The following is a 5,477-nucleotide window of genomic DNA, read 5'->3' on the forward strand; positions in this document are numbered from 1 at the left end:
AGTCACGTGCTCCCATTTTCATTCCGGAATAGGAAGTGGTTGCAATAACCCTGCAGGTCTCCTATTCTCAGTCTTTACTTGTTGACATATCATACAACAACTCACATACTGGGCAATGTGCTTTTTCATTGCCGGCCACCAAAAATTTCTTTTCATGTCCTGATACATCTTGGTACTCCCTAGATGAATAGAAAAATGCGAGTTATGGGCTTCATCCATTATGTCCTTTCTCAACAAAATGTCGTGAGGAACCCAAAGTCTATTCTTGAACCGTATACTACTATCATCATGAATTCTCCAACTCTGCTCACCGAAGTCCTCTGCTTTCTCCTGGTACCCTTCCAATTCTGTATCCATCTTCAGAGTTTCAATAATCCTCTCAATGATCTAGCGTTGTACTCTCATGTGAGCTACATCGGATTTCTGCTCATCTATTTTTGAGGGAATGTTGAATGCGTAAGCGGTTGCAGTTTCTAGCATTTTTCATTCCTCAATCCTTATGTGAGCAAACACCCCATCTTTCTTACGACTCAACGTATCTGCTACTATATTAGCCTTACCATGATGGTATGCAATGTAAAGTCATAGTCTTTCAGGTACTTCATCCATCGCCTCTGCCTTATATTCAATTCCTTCTGCGAGAATAAATACTTTAGACTCTTGTGATCTAAATATACTTCGAAGGTCTTCCCATACAAATAGTGTCTCCAAATCTTGAGTGCGTGCACTATAGCCGCCAACTCTAAATCATGGGTTGGATAGTTCTTCTCGTGGATCTTCAACTGTCTCGATGTGTAAACAATTACCTGACCATCCTGCATTAATACACACCCAAGTTCTATATGAAAAACATAAGCATAAATGACATATTTCTTTCCTGACTTAGGGATTATCAAAACGGGTGCCGTGGTTAGTCGAGTCTTCAACTCCTGAAATGCTGTTTCGTAGCTATCAGTCCATTCAAACTTGACCCATTTCTGAGTTAACTTCGTTAATGACGAAGCTATCTTCGAGAAGCCTTCTACAAACCTACGGTAGTATCCCGTAAGTCCAAGAAAACTCCTGATCTCAATAACTGTAGTAGGTCTCTGCCAGTTCATAACCGCTTCAATCTTCGACGGGTCCATCGATATCCTATTCTTGGAAATCACATGACCCAAGAACTTCACTTCATCTAACAAGAATTCGCACTTGGAGAATTTAGCATACAACTTCTCCTAGTGCAACCTGTGAAGTGTGACATTCAAATGATCCTCATGCTCAAATTCCTTCTTTGAATAGATCAAGATATCCTCAATGAAGACGATAATGAAGACATTCAAGAAATCCCAAAATACTCGCTATATGAGATCCATAACATCGCAGGTGCATTAGTCAAACCGAACGGCATTACTAGGTACTCAAAGTGCCCTAACCGAGTTCAGAATGCTGTCTTTAAAACATCCTCCTCTTTGATCCTCAACTGGTGGTATCCCGATCTTAGATTAATTTTTGAGAAGTACTTGGCACCTCTTAGTTGATCAAACAGATCATCAATCCTGGGGAGTGGATACTTGTTCTTTATCGTCACTTGGTTCAATTTTCGATAATTAATGCATAATATCATTGACCCATCCTTCTTCTTTACAAACAAAATTGGAGCACTCCAAGGTGAGCTGCTCGGATGAATGAAACCCAAATCTGTCAACTCTTCCAATTGACTTTTTAGCTCCTTCATTTCTGCTGGGGCCATTCGATAAGTTGGAATCGATTTGGGTTTAGTTCTTGGAATTAGTTCGATTGAGAAGTCAATCTTTCTAATTGGGGGTAACCTAGGTAACTCTACAGGAAAGACATTGGGATAGTCGCATACTATTCGGATTGCCTCCACCTTTAGTGACTCTTCGTTCCCCTTACTAACAGTAGCATTCATGTTATACAACCTATCCCAATTATTCCCATTCTTAGATGGTTCTATCACTCGGATTACATGATTCCGAATTCCCTTAAACTTGAACTTAAACTCTGGCTGTCCTGGCACACCAAACTTAACTGTCTTTGCATAACAATCTACAACTGCATGGTATGCAGCTAGCCAGTCTATAACTAGGATGATGTCGAAATCTCGAAATTCTAAGACTATCTAGTTCAGTTCAAATGAACTATCTCCTATCTTAAAAATGTATGAGTTACACACCTGATGTGGTATTATTTTGTTTCCCAAGGGAGTCATCAATGAAAGTGTCATATTGGTGTTTATTGTAGAGAGTTCTAACTTATCTACCATGCCAGACGACACAAATGAATGCGTGGAACCTGAATCCATCAGTACATGTGCTAAACAGTTGTATAACATAATTATACCTTCCATGGCATCCTCGGAAGCTGTAGCATAGACCCTTACCTGGGTCATTGAATCACGGGTCTGCTGGGGAATCTTGGGGCATTGTCTCCTCAGATGTCCCAACTCTTTACATTCATAACATCTGACCGGCTCCCTACTAGCTTGACTTGTAGGTATCCTTTATGACAGTAGTGGAGGTCTAGCAGTCTAAACCTGAGGCCTCGAAGTCTCTCCCTGGCCTTTAGTCATCTGACTATGCGAACGAGTAACATGACCCCTACCTACACTGGTGCTGCTGTCCTCTCTGGAAATTGGCCTGTAGATACTGGGGGTCGGAAACTGCCCTGACCCTGTAGTTGGCTAGTTCATTGTTGCCCTGAACTACTGGGCCTATAAATCATTTACCTCTTGGCTGGTGGGGGTACCGTTCTCATCCCAACACTCTGCTCATGGATGAGTTCATCTGCCCTCTCTAGCCTTTGGGCTCTCGTAACCACCTCGAAGTAGTAGTAACCTTGAAGGTTGCCATCCTACTTCTGAAAGTGATTTTCAACCTTCTAACGAACTTCTCGACTTTCCTCTGGTTGGTAGAAATCAACTCGGGAGCATAACGAGCCAATTGAGTAAAGCGGGACTCGTACTAGTCCATAGTCATGTTACCCTTTGCCAACCGATCAAACTCCATCCTCTTTATGTCCCTTGAGCTAGCGAGAACATACTTCTCTAGGAACATTCTTTGAAAGATCGTCCAATTATTCTGAATCTCCGATTGGTTGTCTTTCATCGAAGTCTACCAATGTGCTGCACCCTCTGAGGCATAAAAGAGGCACACAGGACCTTCTGGGTGTCTGAACACTCCATAGTGCACAAGTATTTATCAGACTCCTCCAACCATTCTTCTGTCATAACGGGGTCCGCAGCTCCATCAAAGCTGGGTGGCCTCATACTCCTATGCTCTCTCAAAAGAGCACCTGTAAGACCCTGATATGGTGGTCGCACCAACTACACATGTCTCAGTATCTGTGCTGGTAGAGGTGGGGGTATACCTTGATCAGGTGTGGAGTCAGGGGTGTGTTCCGGAGCAACCTCAGGTATATGTGCACCTGACTGGTTCTGGCCTCCTATCATCCCGGTTAACTGTCTCATCAAGACTGCCTGATCTTCTATCATTTTCATCTGCCTTTCTTGTATTCTTTCCTAGTTCTGGGACATCGCAGTTATGGCTTCCATCATCAATTCCATCTCTGTTGGTTGTCTAGCCTCAGATATCTCTGCATCTGTAGGTTGGGGCCTCTTGCTTGGCCTACCTCTACCAGCCATCTAATAATATCTACAATTTAAACAATCTCTATAATTTCTCCAAATCCAAAAAATATTTCATCAAACTTTAGGTAGAGTACTAATTACACATCAAGCATTTATGCATTGAAACATATTCCATTTAACACTACTTAGTCCATTAATTTATCAAATAACTATTGTCTCATATTTCAAAACCTTAAGGAATTTCCAATTATTCTTAATCCTAGCTTCAATCTAGACTCTAATAGACTTTTAGACACAGAAGAGCTCTCGTCCCATCCAGAACTAATATTGAGCTCTGATACCACGTTGTCACGCCCCGAAATTCCAACATGACTCCCTATGATTCATCAGTCAGAATCTCGAGGTATGAGGTAATCAATCACACAACCTACTAGAAGATTCACAAGTAATAATACTTATGGAAAATATATATATATATATACGCAGTGGAATAAATATTTAACTAACATCTATACGAGAGTCTAAAGTAAGCGGAAACAATCATCAAACACTGATATCATCCAAGTCCTCAGTGTCATAATATATGGAATTACAAAAATTTCTAAGACTAACATGTTTCTTATCTACAACCAAAAATCACTAGGATCCTCTACTAGTCCTCAAAGACATGGTGTTGGCAAGACTCCTCAAATAACGACTCCTCAAGAGTTGAATAATTTGAAATGTGAATGATAGGGTGAGTAACAAGGGAATGTTACTTAATAGGATGAACGTCGTTCTAACAACGAGTCATACATACACGAGTAATCATCAGAATAATTAAATAATGCAAGTTTTCATAATGTAACATACGATAAATGTCTAAGCATACTCAGTAAACAGTTATAATAACTTTAATCTATCATTTTCAATTATTTAAAGTAGCATATGCATATTTTAAATGAAAACATCTATCAATCATTACAAAATAAGGAAAAGATACATAATAAAAATACGGCGGTGTAATCGATAAGAGAACAGAGAAACACGCCGATATAACCGCCTCGGCTATGGCAATACGATATTTCAAACTTAATCTCCGATGTGAAATTCCATCGTTATAATCTGATTTTGTGACCGGTCTAGCATACTATAGTTGGATAACCATTTATCCGGCTCAGATTAGTCGTTGACCAAGAACCAATACTGAGTTCAATTAACGGTGAGGTCAACCGTTTGATGACTATAAACTAAAAGTGATCACTAACTAGCCCAGGAGACCCCTCGCGTCGAAGCCTATCAAGAGGCAATGCAGGTGAACCCTGCCTAGCTCTACACTATACAGAGACCGCCTTTACATACAATGTTCCCCAAGAAAAAATAAGTAGGAGAAATTTCTAGATCTCATAAACTGTAATATGCTCTAAGGTATCTCATACTACCGAAGAACATATGACATCTAGCGTTATCCTAGATTGATTCGTCGTTTTCAGATACACAGCAACGCATCACTCTTTATGGGTTTTCTACGAACCTTTTCTAGTAAACAAAATAGTTTATTTTCTGTATAGTATAGCATTTCTTTTAATCGAAAATACAAATAAAGTCTGGTAGTGCCCTCTAGTGACAGTTATCTGTCATTTTCATCCATCAACCATCTTATCCCTCTATCTATCTATCACGTTTTACGTGGCATTGCCACGACGTAGAACTGGAGGCACTCTCCCATCAATCAGTCGAGAACATACGTTCTCGCTATCCATTCATCAATTAAATCGATCAATCTATCATCTAATTTCCTACATATCTATCAAAGTAATTTTACCTTTAAAGAAATTCGAAATCCATAGAGCATCAACCAATTCTATTCGATGGTTTTGGTTGAGTCGAAAGACTCAAAAAACAACGA

Source organism: Akebia trifoliata, unplaced genomic scaffold, assembly GCF_017979445.1.
Source record: "Akebia trifoliata isolate Shusen 1 unplaced genomic scaffold, ASM1797944v1 Contig00176, whole genome shotgun sequence".
Classification (NCBI taxonomy): Eukaryota; Viridiplantae; Streptophyta; class Magnoliopsida; order Ranunculales; family Lardizabalaceae; genus Akebia; species Akebia trifoliata.